Source organism: Felis catus, chromosome A3 (assembly GCF_018350175.1).
Source record: "Felis catus isolate Fca126 chromosome A3, F.catus_Fca126_mat1.0, whole genome shotgun sequence".
NCBI classification, from domain to species: Eukaryota; Metazoa; Chordata; class Mammalia; order Carnivora; family Felidae; genus Felis; species Felis catus.
This window is the reverse complement of record NC_058370.1, coordinates 92,140,818-92,158,373: the sequence shown is the minus strand read 5'-3', so window position 1 is coordinate 92,158,373 and position 17,556 is coordinate 92,140,818.

Here is a 17,556-nt window from a genome sequence, read left to right as displayed (position 1 = left end):
ATAATGTCTTCAAGGTTCATCCATGTTGTGGCATATATGAGAATTTCATTCTTTATTAAAGCTGGGTAATACTCCTTTGCATGAAGATGCCATGTTTCATTTATCCCATTTAACAGCTCATAGACACTTGGGTTGTTTCCTCTTAGGCACTAAATCTTAAAATAGCCTCTGAATTATTTTAGTTCCAAAGTTATATTAATTCTACATGTTTGAAATGTTTAATATTTTATACCCTGCTGCTATAGTGAGCATAATAGTACTGATTTTATCCTCCTGAGTTTATTAAAAGTATAAATATTTTTATTAACCTCTACTTGCCAAAGAAAAAAAAAAGGCATCAGTTAAAGACTTTTCCTGAATACAAATGTTATATTCAGGAAATTTTTTATGTGGAGATGCAAATTCCAAATTTTGAAGCAAAAGCCGCTTTGCATAATATTACTGTATTATTTGGAATATGAACTTCAAAATGAAGGATAACAAAATCTAGTTAAAAGTAAGTATTCTTACAGAAGCAATATTTTGTGAACATATACACTGATAATGAGCTAAATCATTCTCTTATTATGGTGAAGATAAACAACCACCAAAAAAAAAATTTCAAAAATGCCAAGCTAAAATTGTGTTCGCTTCACATCAGAAAGAATCTGTATATAAGCTGCAGTTGAAGTCTTGATTTTGTTCCTATTAAGAGATTTTTGCCATCTCAGTGCTAAATACATGAAATGACTAAAACAGATTGAAAATAATGGAATTATCATTCAAATTAATGATGTAATTTAAGTTAACATAATCCTTAGTACATGTGGAGATTTTTCCCTAAAATGTGGGATGGGGGTAGAGGGGAACATAAAGAGAATTAAATCTTGCTGCTTGAGTTAAGTAATATTTTTTTTCTAAATGCCTTTAGGAAAAGTGACTTCTGATCTTACTGAAGAGATTCCTTTTTATTTCTTATTTTTATCTTCTTAAAAATGAAGGTCATTTAATCTTTAGTTTATTAGCAGTTTATTTACACGAGTTGATTGATGCAAATGTTTAACAAGTACTTTATCAAATGGTACAAAATTATACTCTCACTTTGCCTCCAACAACTCACCCAGTTTCTCGATCCTTCAAATTACTTCACAAATGTCAGCTCTTGCCTATCTTATGGCTTCCTATTGAGTTCCAGGGGTCAGTCTACTCTTGCAGCCATTCTCTCAGCACCAACCCAGACTGTCTTACCCACTGACCTAATATCATGCTCACCTTGAAGATCCCCAAGTGGAAAATGGTTAAAAGATTATAGTAAATTCAAATTATAAAGTATAATGGAGTTATTTTTTTAAAGCAACAGCTATGTGTATTGACATTTTTCTTTGTGTTCCTACATGAGTTTGCAAATTCTTTTTTACTCTTATTAGATTTATACACTTGAACATGATTGGTCTTATCTTGTATCTCATTTTTTTTTTAGGTCTCAACAAAACACTTTCAATCTTATGATGAAAATCTCTTTATTTGGCACAGGAGAAGTTTCATCTCTAGTAATTTTTTTAAATGTTTGTTTGTTTATTTATTTATTTATTTTTGAGAGAGAGAGAGAGAGAGAGAGAGAGAGAGAGAAAGAGAGCACAGCAGGGGAGGAGCAGAAAGAAAGAGGGAGACAGAGAATCCAAAGCAGCCTCCAGGCTCTGAGCTGTCAGTGAACAGCCCAACTGGGGGCTTGAACTCACCAGCTGTGAGATCATGACCTGAGCCAAAGTCGGAAGCTTAAACTACTGAGCCACCCAGGCACCCCACATCTCTAGTACTTCTTATTATTTCTCTTTTGTGTGATGTATTTTCTTTATCTGGGTTATTGATTTTGTGATATTGCATCCCATAAATGTTTCTTTTTTGTATTATTACTATAACTCTGCTGCTTGAATTAAGTTTACTTGTCTTCTCTGTTTCCATGAGTTTGAGATAGTTTTTTATTTATTTTATTTTTTTAATGTTTATTTAGTTTTAAGAGAGTGCATGCACGTGTACAAGCAGGAGAGGAACAGAGAGAGAGACAGAGAGGCACACAGAATCTGAAGTACGCTTCAGGCTCGAGCTGTCAGCACAGAGCCTGACACGGGGCTCAAACTCACAAACGGTAAGGTCATGACTTGACCCGAAGTCGGACGCTTAACCAACTGAACCACCCAGGTACCCTGAGACAGTTTTTTAAATTCATTTTCTAGTTTGCCATCTTGTTCTTCAACGTCTTCTGCTTATTAACCTACTTTTTAAGTTTTATGATCACACATTTCATCTAAGGAAATCTTTCTAAACCTCAAGATTGGGTTTTGTTTTGTTGTATATTCTTTTCTGCCCTTTGGCATGTATGCCTTCCATATGTAATCTCAATATAATATTTAATATGGATTCCCCCCAAAATGTTACCAGTTGTTTACAGACGCATTTGTTTTCATTTTTTTATATTAATTGTCTTCTTATTGTGTTTATTCTCTGATGGTAGTGATTTTCCTCAGTTTCTTCATCCTTACAAAAGGTAATGTCTTTTTTCCACAATTTGGAGTTAAACTATTCTCTCAGAAGGCTTTACATGCCCCTGTTTAAAGCATGCAGGCTCAGATGAAAGGAAGAGAGAAAAATAGTTCTATCTTTGCCCTGTTTTGTGTGCCAAAAGGAGACTGAGAGGAAACCCTAAATGAGGGTCATGTTGGAGTGATCTCAGGAATCTGTGTGTCCCAAGAGAATGGATAGCGTTAACATTTGTTTCCCTCTGATTTCCTACATCCTGCTCTTGCTACGCATCATGCTATTTCGAAATCCAATTTTAATGCCACTATACTATATTTCCCTGTACACATAAAATACGAACATCCATGTACACACACACATATATATATATATATATATATATATATATGTATATGTAAACTTAATTACCCATACTATCTCTCTATACTAAGCCATTCGTTCCTTCTTCAGAGAAGGCCACTGCCATCACTTTATTTTGGATTATTCTGCATTTGTTTCTGTACGTTCTTTTCCTAATGGTTTCACATTCCATTTATGCGCTGTGGTCTTTCAAATTTTATCTTCATTCCTAACTTCTAAAATCCTATGCTTTCGGGGCGCCTGGGGGCGCAGTCGGTTAAGCGTCCGACTTCAGCCAGGTCACGATCTCGCGGTCCGTGAGCTCGAGCCCCGCGTCGGGCTCTGGGCTGATGGCTCGGAGCCTGGAGCCTGTTTCCGATTCTGTGTCTCCCTCTCTCTCTGCCCCTCCCCCGTTCATGCTCTGTCTCTCTCTGTCCCAAAAATAAATAAAAAACGTTGAAAAAAAAATTTTAAATCCTATGTTTTTAAAGGCAAACGTAAGACTATACTAGAAAAGAGCCTTATATAGGGTTGATACTCAATAAATATTTATTCAATGGACTAGATATGCAGTATGATGGACTATATATACAGTACAATATATAATATGTATGTACATACATACATTTATACACATGCTACACACACACACAGCACATACACCTACACAATAGCTTTGTTCTCTGAAATATGTGTATATTAATATAAATTATATAAATAATATCCTACTGTATGGAATTTTTCTCAAATGCATTTTCTGTTTAGCAATGTTTTGAAAATCTTTCTGAGTTAGTATACATTGATCTTATCTTCCTTGTTATTCTTAACTATGCATAGTATTCCATTTTGTGAATAGTTCCTACTGCTGGACACTTCATGGCTTTTATATTTTGCTATTACAACCGATTTTGCAGTAGCCGTCATATTGTGCATACCCTCTTGTGCACATACGTTCTTGTGCATATATTTCTGAGATACTGAACAGTGAAATCACTGGAAGAAAAAGCGTTTGATTTTCTATAAAAATTTCCGTGTCTTTACAATATAAGCTTGTAATTTTAAGATTGTTGCAATGCACACCTGGAATTCTGAGGGCATAAAGCCTCAAGCCTTGTGCACCTGCAGCATGTAAATTTATGAAGAGATTTTACAAAATATATTACCAAAATTTCCTTGAAATTGAGAAGGCTGTTCTTTTATAACTAATAAAAATTTGTAAGGAAAGTGAAATAGAAGAAGTAGACCAAAGCCATCAATAAGTTGATATGTTATATATTTTACTGAATAACATTATTTTCTACAGTTATGCATGCTGAAATGTCAACATGGACAAGAGATGGAAAATAAGAGCATTAAATGATGAGAGGAAAAAGCAAAAATAAGATGGTTCATCCTTTGCTTTAAAAATTCACAGCAGTTATTAGACTGGAAATCATCAACTTTCTTATAATTTATGATCTGAAGTGAAAAGACAGGAAACAAGATAATGGCACAGTTTTTTTCAAAATCCTAAAGTCATGGATATGCTGCACATTTTCATCTGGTGGCTTATATATAGATTAATAACAGACCAGGTATTTTTGAGTTATTGCTTTAAGTTAATATTGTAACTACTTTTACGTATGCTACATTGCTAACAATTAAAAGTATATTTAGTAAATTTGACTTATTAAAGTAAGAACATAACCCATTAATTTGAAAGCTTTTTAGCATGAATGACTTAATAAGAATATAATGTTTAATGCTCCCAAATCAGTTATCCCATGTCACTTTCTATTTCTGAGTGTGGTAAAAGTGAGCTATGAATGCAGAGACAATGATGATCAGAAAGTGATGGACTAGGAAAGGCCTAGAACAGACAGACCTTCGGGGGCAGTGGGTCACATGGAGTAAGGGCACCGGACTCAGGTGTGAAGGCTGGACATGGGGTCAGTGGACAAGAGAGGGTTAAAAAATTTTAAATCTCACAGACAGATCCTTAACTTAGCATCAGCAAATATAGAACGGCAAGAAAAGTAATAAGCTTGCATTATAATGTGTTAGTTTCAGAATGAGGGAAATAATTCAGGCAAAGCTATTAAGCAAGAGTGCATATGGTGATCTGTGTTAGCCCTAATTCAAATTAGAGTGTCCATGTCACCTTCTGAAGGCACTTTGCCTTCTCGCTAAACCTCATTTGTTAAGGGAGGAGAGGAGCAATCTGATCTCCAAGATGGTCTAGTCTCGCATTCCACAACTCCGTGCTTCCAATCATCAAAAGGAGGCTGAAGCTTGGCCAACTTTTCTGCAGCCTGATTGCATTTGACATCCTTTTGCTTGCCAGGAACACATGCCTATGTGTGATTGGCTCGGGATCTATAAATTAAAGTAAATTAGAGCAACTGCTAGCTATGGGCAGGGAAAAGAGGATCAAACCTCTCCTTTCACTACTGTTCCAGGTAACTGAGAATGCTGTTGGTGTGGCTAATTTTATTCTATGCTTCAGGTTTATGTCCTTCCCAAGTTTTCATTAAAGATGTAATCTCAATGAAAGAGGTGTGATAAACCTTAAATGTTTAAAAGCCACTAGAATTTGGTCTTCACTCTCAAATGTGCCCATAGCTGATTGCTTGCTAAATTCCATTTTTTATCTCTATAATATATCTGGTTTTCAGTATGCCAGGGAAAATGAACTTTTCCACTTCTCTTGCAAACATTCTTTATGTCTTTCTAATATATTTTCCTTGCAAAATTGATAGTACCTTCAAAAGATATAGAGCCCTATGTTCTTCCTATCCCATGAGAGTTCAGTGCATCTCCCTGAACTCTGGACTCTTACCTTTAGATGTGTTGTTGTTGTTGTTGCTATTGTTGTTGGTAATAATTTCCAAGTAACTGAGTCTGTCAGGTAGAACTACTTAATTGACTTCATGAATTAAATGTTGAAAATGTATATTTAAAAACATAGTAATCACTAAAGGCATCACAAATTACTGATTTTTAAAAAGAAAATATATTTCATAATTTAAAGTGTCACTGCTCCTAATGATGTCTGGGAAGAGTTAATATAACATATACATTTCTTAATGGACTGAAAAAACACATAAACTAGGAGTCTGGAGCCATTAAGCTTCATAACTTTGGTAAAGACAAAAATTAAAAATAAGAGACTTAATTCTCCCTGTTGAAAATAAGGGAAGAGTCTTCTTTGTTCTTTGTCTTAGAGCATTTACTTTAGAAAACTTGTCAGTATTTTTTCTCTTTGACATGTATATAAATCATCTGTATACTAGATAGACCTTTTGTCAGCTGTAGGACTCAGGAATGTCTCTCTCATGGACCTGAGAGCCATCTCTTTGAAATATAAACATCTAGAGGGATAGCGCCCCTGTCTCCTGTCTCCTAGCTTCTGTGGGAAGTATTAACCTAACTTCAGTAGGCTCCTCTGTTCCAAGTTGTAAAACTACCTCCTGTCATTAAGAGTTTGAGTTTGTCTATTCATTTTTTCCCTTGGATAAAGTCAGTTAATTAATGCATATGGTCACTCCAATTACCAAGTAGTTAGGGTAAATTATGTGTGCTCAGCGGTACTCTCAAGCTCTCTTACTTGAGTTATTGTTTACCTTGAGAGCATTTCTGTAATGGGTTCTATCTGCTTGGCTATTTAAGGAAGTAAGATTTCTTTTTGTCTTTGAAATCTCTTTCTTAGTGGATTGCCTGTCGTGTGCACCACATTCTGGTTTAATGCTTATTCAATAATAAAACTGTTTTCTGTCTCTATTCCCCTTATGGAGAGGTTTCCTCCAGTGGGGGAAGATTTTGTATTTTTTATTCTATTTCCCTGACACCTTCACCATAATAAAACCATTTCTGCCATAATTTTTTCAAATAGGATCTCCTTTTTGCCCTCCAAACAGCCTCAACCCTTATGCACTTTACACCCCATTTAAGTGAAGTCCCTTCACTTTAGATCATAAAAGACACGCTCCCTCCACAGTCTCTTGCACCATTTTGTTCACACTGGATCCTGTGTGCTTTACTCTTAGTAGCCAGCACCTAAGACTCTTTGTAAGTAGGTTCAGGTTACCAGAACTGCTTGACCTACAACCCAGGAGAGATAAACCTGGGAATGGACAATCCCCCAGAAGGAGCTATGGATGAATGGCTGGTCAGGGTAAAAGACACAAATACTCCAGCTTCCTGGCCTCCAATCAGAAAAATTTTGAGATGTGATGCACTCTATTTCTGGTGTTCCCTCACTCAATCAAGTTGAGGGGATGTTGCTCAAAGTGGCAGCCTCGGTTGGGCTCCTCTACTTGACATTCCCAGTACCCCTTCCCTACTTCTCTGTCAGTATCTTCTGGGAATATTCTTAATAATTTACACAATTCCTTACTTTAGTGTCTGGAGAAATTAATCTAAGAAATGCTCTCCACTTTCACTTCCAGTTTCTGCACCAGGACAGACTTCCTCTCACACCTCCTGGTGCTCTCACCCACCCCTCCCGGATGATGGATGACCTTTCCAGTGAGAAAGCAGATGTGGAGTCACCACCCTAGGGCTTAGTTCCCATTTCAGCTTTATCCTCAAAAAGAGCTTCTTTCTTCTTGAGATTGTTAAAGGAAGTTAAGCTAGGTGGTTAGTGAGCCCCAACTCTGGATGAAAATTATCAGTGGAGAATCCTGAAACAGCCAAAGGACTTTAGTGGAAAGACTGGTGAGATTCACATAAAGTCTATTAGGTTTAGTTAACAATACTGTACTATGGCTAATTTTCTGGTTCTGAGAAGAACTATGGTTATGTAGGAAGATGACAAGAGAAGATGGGGTGTGAGGGATAAAGGAAACCATCTGCACTAAAATTAATTCATAATCAAAAGTTTAAAAAACATATTTGAAACCTAGAAAGAGTCAGTAGGAAAAAAATGTTTATAGCTATTTCATAGCTTTTCAACAACTGTGGGGCACTGGGTTTTCAGAAAAACATATTCCTGCTAGGCCTTTCAGTTATGCAAATGTAAGACAGGGATTAGCATCAGAAAAGACGTCTGAATGCTGTCTGGAAGAAGCACAATTGCTCAGGGCAATAATGTAAATGGTTGTGGATGTTTTATGCAGAGTTGCAACTCTACAGACTATTTTCCCTTTAGAGAAGTGCTTATTTTTCAACTACAGGTAAAGCTGCACTGTACAGGGAATTGAGGTTCGGTGACCTAGGAGGCTACGTGTGCACCTGCCATGCTCATGCATGTGTGTGAATGTCTTCCACATTCATGCATGTATGCGCTTACGTGGCCTGGTTTAACTGGCTCCTCACAGAAAAATGTAAGAGAGTTGAGAAGACTGAAAAGATGTACAAGTTCATCTGCTCTTTCCTGGCAAAAGGATTAAAGCAAAAGAGCTGGACCTGGCAGAATAGAAGCAAACCAGCAATGTCCTACTGTGGAATGGATAATGAATGCAGATTTTGAGAACGGTATTGAGGCTGCACTATTTTGTTCTGATCTGTCCATCTTGTTGCCCTGTATTCACAGAAACAAAACATGCTCAAAGTCACCGTCTCTGCTTGAGGTAAACTATCTTAGATGACAAGGAAGCAAGTTGGCATTTGGGGTAAAGCTCTATGACGAGGAAGCGAAGAATATCATAGGTGCCACAAAAGTACCATCATGCATTTTGGAAATTAAAGAAATTGAATAGCAGACATCTATTATTTTTTATGTTATCGTAGCTATGTCTGTCTTTGAATTCTTCATTGAAGTCTCGGGAAAGATCACAGCCTGATCACAGCTGTCTTGTGGGAATTGAAGTTGCCTGGAGTAGAGATAAGGGCTAATGCAACCATCCTCTCAGGACAGAATATTGCTCTTGGTGGTGGCTTAAGAGAGGTCGATACATTCAAACACAGGAAGGTGACCAGCAGCAGAAGAACCAGTGCTCGCCAGCATGTGGAGATGAGCAGATGGACACCACACGGTAACAGAGGTCACAGCAATTACACAGGCTGACACCTGAACATCTTTGAAACAAAACCTCCCAAAGATAAGGGGTATAAAGAAGCCTGAAGCACTCTGTGTTAAAGGCTCTTTAATCCATACTTTTGCATAAACTGGTGAACTCTAAAGACAGTGAATTATACATGAATATTATGGCCTTTTATTCAGGTTTCCTCTTATCTCTTCTGTGAATTTGGTATCACACTGGGCAACTTTGGTGCTCCTATTGATGACAACCACTGTTAAGCCACGGTCAGTGTTATTCTGACGCTTTTTAAAATAGTAAGGGAGATTTTATGCAGGACTGTTGAAATAAAGGAAGGAAGATAAGGCACAAGTCTAAATAACGCAAAGGCAGCCAGGGATTTCTAGCCAACAAGCAGAATGAGGGAGTCAGTGGATAGAAGATTACTCAAAAGAGTCATCAGGGGCAAGGGGATTCTAGCCAAACTGATTTAACAGAATTCTTGCTAAAATGCAGGCCAGGATGATCTGATATCAAGGATGGGGGAATTCTCACTAAACTGATTCTTAGCAAGATTCTTGCTACAACTTAGTTATGCAGGTCTGGCAAAGACAGTGGCCAAAGTCAAGGCCTAGTCAAGAAGAGGGCTCAGAAAAAGACTAACAAAAGCTAGGTCCAGGTGAGAGTCGTTGTCACCACCTAGCACAGTCCTGTAAAGGTTGTTTGCTTGTCTAAGCCAAAGATGAGTTACCCGATATAAAATAGAGGCAATTTTATCTACCTTACAGGATTATTCCTAGGATGAATTAAGATAATAAGGCATAACTTAATAAGTGCACAAATGTTCTCACTCTTCCCCTTTCACTGGAGTCCAAAACTGAGTAAATGCAGTACTATTCCTAAGCAATCATCCTTTGCCTTATTTGGCTTTTTCTCAATCTCCCCACTTTTAATTAGCATTCCACTGTAAACCTAATTCAACAAGGGTCTGTTGTAAACCTGCTATGTGTCTAATGCTAATTTAAAATGCTTATCAATTTAGGGGTCCTGGGTGGCTCAGTTGGGTAAGCATACGATTCTTCATTTCGGCTCAGGTCATGATCTCACGTTTCCTGAGATGAAGCCCTGCCTCAGGCCCAATGCTGATCACACGGAGCCTTGTTGGGATTCTCTCGCTCCTCTCTCTCTGCCCCACCCCAGACTCAAGCCTCACTCTCTCTCGAAACAAATAAACATTTACCCCCCCCCAAAAAAACATGTATCAGTTTAACATTTTAGATTCAGCTCTTTACAAGGAACATCAAATGTTCCAAATTTGACATCAGGATACATGATCTCAGAAAAAGGATTTTTTAAAAAGTCAAAGCCAAAATGTCCTAAATGATGTTTAAAAGCTAATAAAAAAAACTCTGAAAGAAAATATTTGTATAAATGTGACAAAGGATTCATACTACTTTAGTAAAATGAAGAGCTAATTGTGTGAAAGTATTTGGATAAGCTCCCAAGATTCCACTCAAATCTTATTCTGCCATTTCTTTCTCTTTATCATCTTCCAACAACGTAAATGGGATATTAACAGACATGATGCAACAATTTAAATGTGTTTGCACAGGTTGCCTTACTCCCCTGCTTTCCTATGATTGCCATACAAAGGTCACACCCAGGCCCTGAGGCTTGAGTCCTAGGGGTCCCAGAAAGAATGAAGACACGTGGAGCAGATTTGAATCTGACCAGCTTTCCTCAGACCAAAATAGCCCAGCTGAGTCCAGCAGAGTGACAGCTGGTCCATGATCCGTAAATGAGGAAAATAAATATTTGCTATTTTGAGCATCTGAAATTTTGAAGTTTGTTTGCTATACGGCTTTACTGCATCAAGACTGAGTAACACATGCTAAGGGCCTCAAAGTGTAAAATTCAAGAAGCATAGACCTGTCTCTTCAGAAGCGCTCTCTCAAGTGTCAGTTCCTAATTTTCACTGTTGCAACAATATGGGTGAAGAGGAGGAGGCAACCTCTAGAGACTGGAACTCCTGGGGGGAGGGGAAAAAGACTTTATTTCCATAACCATGACTCAATAAATTTCCATTAGTAATGATATTGGTTAATATTCATTTAGGGCATTCTATTTTTCAGGAGTAACTCTCAGCTGTTGGCCTATTATTAAAGAGAATAGATTTGAAAACAATGCGCTCTGAGATCAAATTTCAGTTTTGCCTGATTAATTGTATAATCTTAACTAGGTAGATAACTTCTCTGTGCATCAGCTTTCTCACCTGTAATTTGGGTGAGAGATTACAGTTCTTATGGGATTGTTGTGAAGATTACAGGGGTTAATATACACAAGGTACGTAGAACACTGGCACCTAATGTTTATTATTATTATTATTATTATTATTATTATTATTATTATAGGTATAAATTTGTTTAATCCTTGAAACAATCCATGGAGGTGGTTGTTAGTATTCTCATTGTATAAACCTGCATGAACAGAAAAATAGCATAATGCATAACAAATAAAAGCAAGGGTTTTAGCGTTAAGCTTTCACTTCCTTGATTGTGACCTTTTGCAAAACACTTAAACTCTCTATGCTTCAAGTTTTTTCATCATTAAAATGGATATAACAATAACATCTCTTTTTAGAGAAAGTAGGTGTTTATGTATTGAAAGCTAGCTAGGGGGAAGTTTGGTGGTGGTCATGGAAAAGCCCTTAAAGAAGACCCAAGAGGTTCCAAAGCCCACACATATGTACATATCTCTAAATAAACATGCCAACAGAAAAATAGGTAAATGTATGACTGATTGACAAAATAAGAAAATCATTTGGCCAGTAAACCTTTAACAAAATTGAAGCTCAGTGTTTAAAAATGTAATTTAAAATGAGATGCCATTTGGCAATTATCCAATTGGAATAGGCTTTAAAAGTGATTCTCTTGGGGTGCGTAGCTGGCTCAGTAGGTAGAGTATGCAACTCCTGATCTCAGGGTCACAAGTTCAGGCTCCATGTTCAGCATGGAGCCTAGTGCTCCAGATAAGTTGTGGTAGAAATATCTCTTATATTGTTGCAGGAGACAGGGAGTTTGGGTTAGGGGGAGTGTAATTGAGACAACCTCACTGTAGGGAAAGTTTGTAATATATATCAATGCCTTAGATCATAAGATCCCACAAGTCTATCAACATATGAGTGGATGGATAAATTTTGGTATGTCATACAAAGGAATAGCATTCAACAATAAAAAGGACTTTATTACTGAATTTATATATATATATATATATATATATATATATATATATATATATATATATATATCCCAGATGAAGCTCAAAAACATGTTGGGTGAGGAAGCCAGAGTCATACATCTTGTATGATTAAATTTATATGAAATTTGGGGCCGGCAAATAAACACTATGGTGACAAAAATGAAAATAGTGATTTCCTCTAGCAGGTTAGGAAGGGCTGGGGAAAGGGAGGTAGGAGAGGGGGAACTGGCTGCAAAGGAAGACAAGAGGATATCCTGGGATAAAGGGATAGTCTATATTTTGACATAGGTACTATTAATGTCCCCATTTTAGAGATGAGACAACTGGTGGTAGTTGGTTGCATGGGTATCTACACTGATAAAATCTCTTTGAATTGTACACTCAACATTTTATTGCAGGTAAATTTATCTCAATTTTAAAAGAGGAGGGCAAGGATCTTAAAAAGATTCATATGGCATTCCCCAACAATTTTAATACTGGGAGAGTATCTTAAGTGTTAAAAGACATGTATACTAGATCTGAAACAGACACTTCACCAGACAAGATATACAGTTGGCAAAAAAGCATATGAAAAGATGCTCCGCCTCCTATGTCATCAGGGAATCACAAATCAAATAAGCATAGACATGGACAGAACATGGACAACACCAAATGCTGGCAAGGATGTAGAGCAAAAAGAACTCTCATTCTTGCTAGTGGGCATGTAAATGATACAGCCACTTTGAAATGCAGTTTGGAAGTGTCTTATGAAACTAAACATACTCTACCATATGATCCAGGAAGTGTGCTCCTTGGTATTTACCCAAACAAGTCCAACACTTATGTCTACACAGAAACCTGCTCAAGGATGTCTATAGCAGCTTTATTCATAATTGCCAAAAGTTGGAAGCAACCACCAAGATATACTTCAGTAGATGGAGGGATAAATAAACTGTGGTATATCCAGGTAATAGAATATTAATACACTAAAAGGAAATGAGCTGTCAAGCCATGAAAAGACATAGAGGAACCTTAAATATTTTGAATTGCACACTTAAGTGTATATTTAATTGCACATTTCCACATACTAGGTGAAAGAAACAAATCTGGAAAGTCTACATACTGTATCATTTCAATTATATGACATTCAGAAATAGTCAAAACTCTTAGACAATAAAAGATCAGCGGTTGCCAGTGGCTGGAGTGGGGGGATAAGTAAATAGGCAGAGCACTGAGGATTGTTCCAGCAGTGAAAATACTCTGTATGATACTATAATGATGAATGTGTGTCATTATACATTTGCCCAAGCCAACAGAATGTACAACACCACGAGTGAAAACTAATGAAAACTATGGACCTCAGATGATAATGATGTGTCAGTTGAGGGTCACCAATTATAACAAACATACCACTGCTCTGACGGCTGATAATGGGGGGAAGCCCTGCATGTGTGGCAGCAGAGGGTAAGTGGGAAATATCCATATCCTGGTTCCATTTTACTATGAACTGAAAATTGCTCTGAAAAATAAAGTCTATTAAAATTTTTGTCTTAATTAAAAGAAAGGTAAAAATGCCCTTTGAAATTCCAGAGTGAGATACTTGGAAATGTTTGGAATTTGAATAGTCAGACTACTTAGAGTTTATATCAACAAAGAAGCAAGTCTGAAAAGAAAAAACAGCAAAAGTTCTTTGACCAAACAGGAGAGAGAAAGACATGTCAGTGATTTCCATAAACTGTAATCTCTATACACTCCCTTAGGCAAGTTTTGTTTGCCCTCTCCTTTGTTACTGAGAGTTGGCATTGTTTCTGTTTCCACTTCTCATTGGTTATCTTGGGCTCAAAAGACCTTCAGAGCTAGGAGGAAAGACATTGTGCCAGTAAAGATGTATGAAAATATTTATCATTGTTTATAGCAATTAAAATTTGAAAAACCTAAACATCCACATAGTGTGATACTTTCCTTAATAAATATTATAAATAATATATTACATTATAATAATAATAATAATAATACAAATAGTATAATAAAAAATATTGTGGAAGCACACATGTGGAAAACAATCCCAATTTATGTCCTACTGGTAATGTGACCTTGAACAAATCTAAGCATCAGTGTTTTCACATGTGAAATGGGGACATTGATAGAGTCATTGCAAGGGTTGAATTAGTTAATATGTGTAAAGAAATTATCAAAGACTAAATTCTAAGTAAGCATTACTTGTTAATATTTTAGAAATTTATTTTATAAAAAAATAAATTTATTTTATGAGAAATAGCATATGAAAGAAAGGAAACATTGGTTTTTTGGGTGGAATGTTTAATAGTGATCCTTAACTTCCTCTTTATTTTTATTACTATTTTAAACTGTTTTCACCATGAATATTTATTTAGGAAACATAAAAGGTAAAATTAAAGAAGTCTTTGCACAATCATTTCTTTCACTAATAATGTGGCTTTAGATGTTCTTTCTGGAAAAAAATTAAATTTGAAAGCTATAAATAGATAATTTTGAATAGACAGATGAAGAAAATCAGATATGTCTTGGAAAACAAGCATTTTGTTTCCAACTATATTTTAGGATACTGTATAGGATTTATTTGACTAAGCTTTTTACAAACTTTTGGTCTTAACTGTTATTATGTATGTATTCATTCATTCAAATATCTGTTGAGTATCTGTTTGAAAGACAATGTGAATGTTACAAACATGAAGCAGGACAACCTGTGGTGACAACTTTTTCCTTTCTCATAATTAAGTAATAATTTCAAGTGTACCAATCAGTTTCCATAGGATCCAGTGGAAAGTATGCTTCCACATTTCTCTTAGTTTTAGTAATACATCAATGTTAAAAGCCAATCTTATATTTAACAAATATTTAGTATATATCTACTGGGCTCAGGGAACTGTGACAGACACCAGAAATGCAATGGAATAAAACGGACATGATTCCAGCCCCCACAGAGTTTACACATACAGGGGAGAGACAACATACACCAAATTAAAAGAAAAAGCATTTTGTAATTACAAATTGTGATATGTGTTATGAAGGGAAAGAATGGTGTGCGCTAACAGGATGAAAGTAATTTGGGATATTTAAGGGTGACTCAAGTGAGGTGGTGAGGAGAGCATTCCAGGAAGAAACAATAGCATGAGCAAAGGCCCCAAGTAGGAAACAGCATGATGTTCTTGAAGAACTAGAAGGAGTATAGCTGCAACATTTAAGCTGAAGACAGGAGTCAGATGAAGCGGAGAGATACTCGTCACATGGGGGCTTTATTGTCAATAAGACATGATGATGAATTTAATCCAAGAGAGAAACAAAAGTGTTCAGGATGACAGTTCTATGTCTTGAGTGATTGGAAAGATGGTGATGTAATTAAATGAGATGAGAAAAGGTAAACCAGCAGGAATTTAAAGGATGAGATTACAAGTTCAACTGAGACAACCAAGTTACACAGGCAATTAGAAAAACAAGACTACATCTCCAGGTGAGATCTGAGCTAGAAATATAAATGACATAGGAGATTATAATAGAACTCCAAAATCCTCCCCTAGCTCCCAGAATCACCAACTGGGATACAGATAGTGAGTCCTAGAAAGCTGAAAGTAGTCACCTTGTCATGTGAACTCAAATGACCTGCCTGCTCTGTCACCTGATATTTTTTCACTCCCACCAGCATACCATCAAGGCTGTAGCCACACCTAAAGCACATGGGTCAGTTCTGAAATTTTTATAAAAGCATGAAGAAATGGCTTCCATTTACCTGAAAGCCTTTTTGGACTCAGACAGCTGACTTTGTATTATCCAATACACTATCATGAAGGAATGGAATAGTCGAGGTAAATATGGAAAACATAAGATGTTATTGTCCAATTGATTTAACATGTTTTTCATGTCAGTCTTCATTATAATAAAACATGTCCAATTATATCATCATCCATCAGAAGTTGACAGACCTCAGAGACTTTATTGTAGAAAAATAAAATGAAAAGCAACTACCTTCATAAGAATTCATGTTTTTTACATTTTTTAGAGATGTTTATCAGTAAAAAGATGGTACAGCTTGCAAGCTGTTGGCATGTTTAACAAGATGGCTATTACTTTAAGTATATAATGTACTTAAACAATATTGGTATTTTTTCAATCTCTATAAGTAGAAATATTTTTTTAATTTTTAATATTTATTCATTTTTTGAAAGAGGGACACAGAGCACAAATGGAGGAGGAGCAGAGAGGGAGGGAGACACAGAATCAAGGCTAGAACTCACAAACCACAAGATCATGTTGGACACTTAACCAGCTGAGCCACCCGGGAGCCCCAAGTAGAAATATTTTTGCAAAGAAAATATTATAGGTTTACTTCAGTTTTTAATACATAAAGAAGATGTGGATAAAAGAGTTTCTTAAAAAATGTATAAGGATGCTATAATATCTTTAATGCTTAATATTTTTAATGGCTTAATCTCTTTAGTGCTTTTGTTCAGTGGTATTCCCAATTTATAAAAGATTAGTTTTTTCCTGAAATTTTATCTCATTAGAAAAAGAATCAAATGTACTTGAAAAATATATACATGTTCTTAAAATTCAGAAGGTATTGGTTTAGCACGTAAGGTCTGTTTGCACTTCAGACCTTGAATCATCTTTAAGCACCATATTAGGTGTTAATCCTAAAATACCAATAAGTAATCCCAAACAAATACTATTTAAAATTTTTCCATTATACTCATAAAATACATTTATAGTCCTTTAATAACTGATTTACTAATTTATTTTTCTTTGTCAATATAATTTCCCTTTTCCCCAGCGAATGAAAATTTTTGCAGAACATTAAATACACACACACACACACACACACACACACACACACACACACACATAAAACCTATGAAGTCAGGGATAAGAATGTCTGCCTCCACTTGTCATCCTTATATGGGGCAAGGGGGGGAGCTTCTCTGGATGGCTTCTGAAATATTTTAACATCTTAGGGCTCTTCAGAAGACAGCTAGAAAACCACTTTCGTAGATGGATGCATTGTTTGGTTTTCATTATTTCTAGCATCAGCAAATATAGATAGTCGATATCTATCTAAATTGTTCAGGCCATTTGTAACATATATTGAAATATACATCTAATCTTTTCCTTTAGTTTTCAGTAACACAAATGCCATTTTGCTTCTGATTTGAAGCCAAAGGAAAAAAACAAAAAAGTGAACATTTCAGAAGTGATTTACAAAACATTTCAAAGCTTTAAGGATGTCAGTTTAATTCCCATGAAATACAACAGAGACCATGTTCCCATGGGGCCCCTGGTTTGCTAGGCTGTTCTGTCTTGCATGGTGCCTGTACCCCTTAAGAGCTTCGTGTGTTTGGTTACATGGCTTAACCAATTATGTATTTTTGTATATATATTTGGGTCACTGTGAAAAGGAGGTAGTTCTCTCTTCTGCCAACATCCTGTGTTTAATTCTAGATTGTCCACCTCTCAGAATCAAGCTGACTCTCATTTTACACATCTGCAGCCT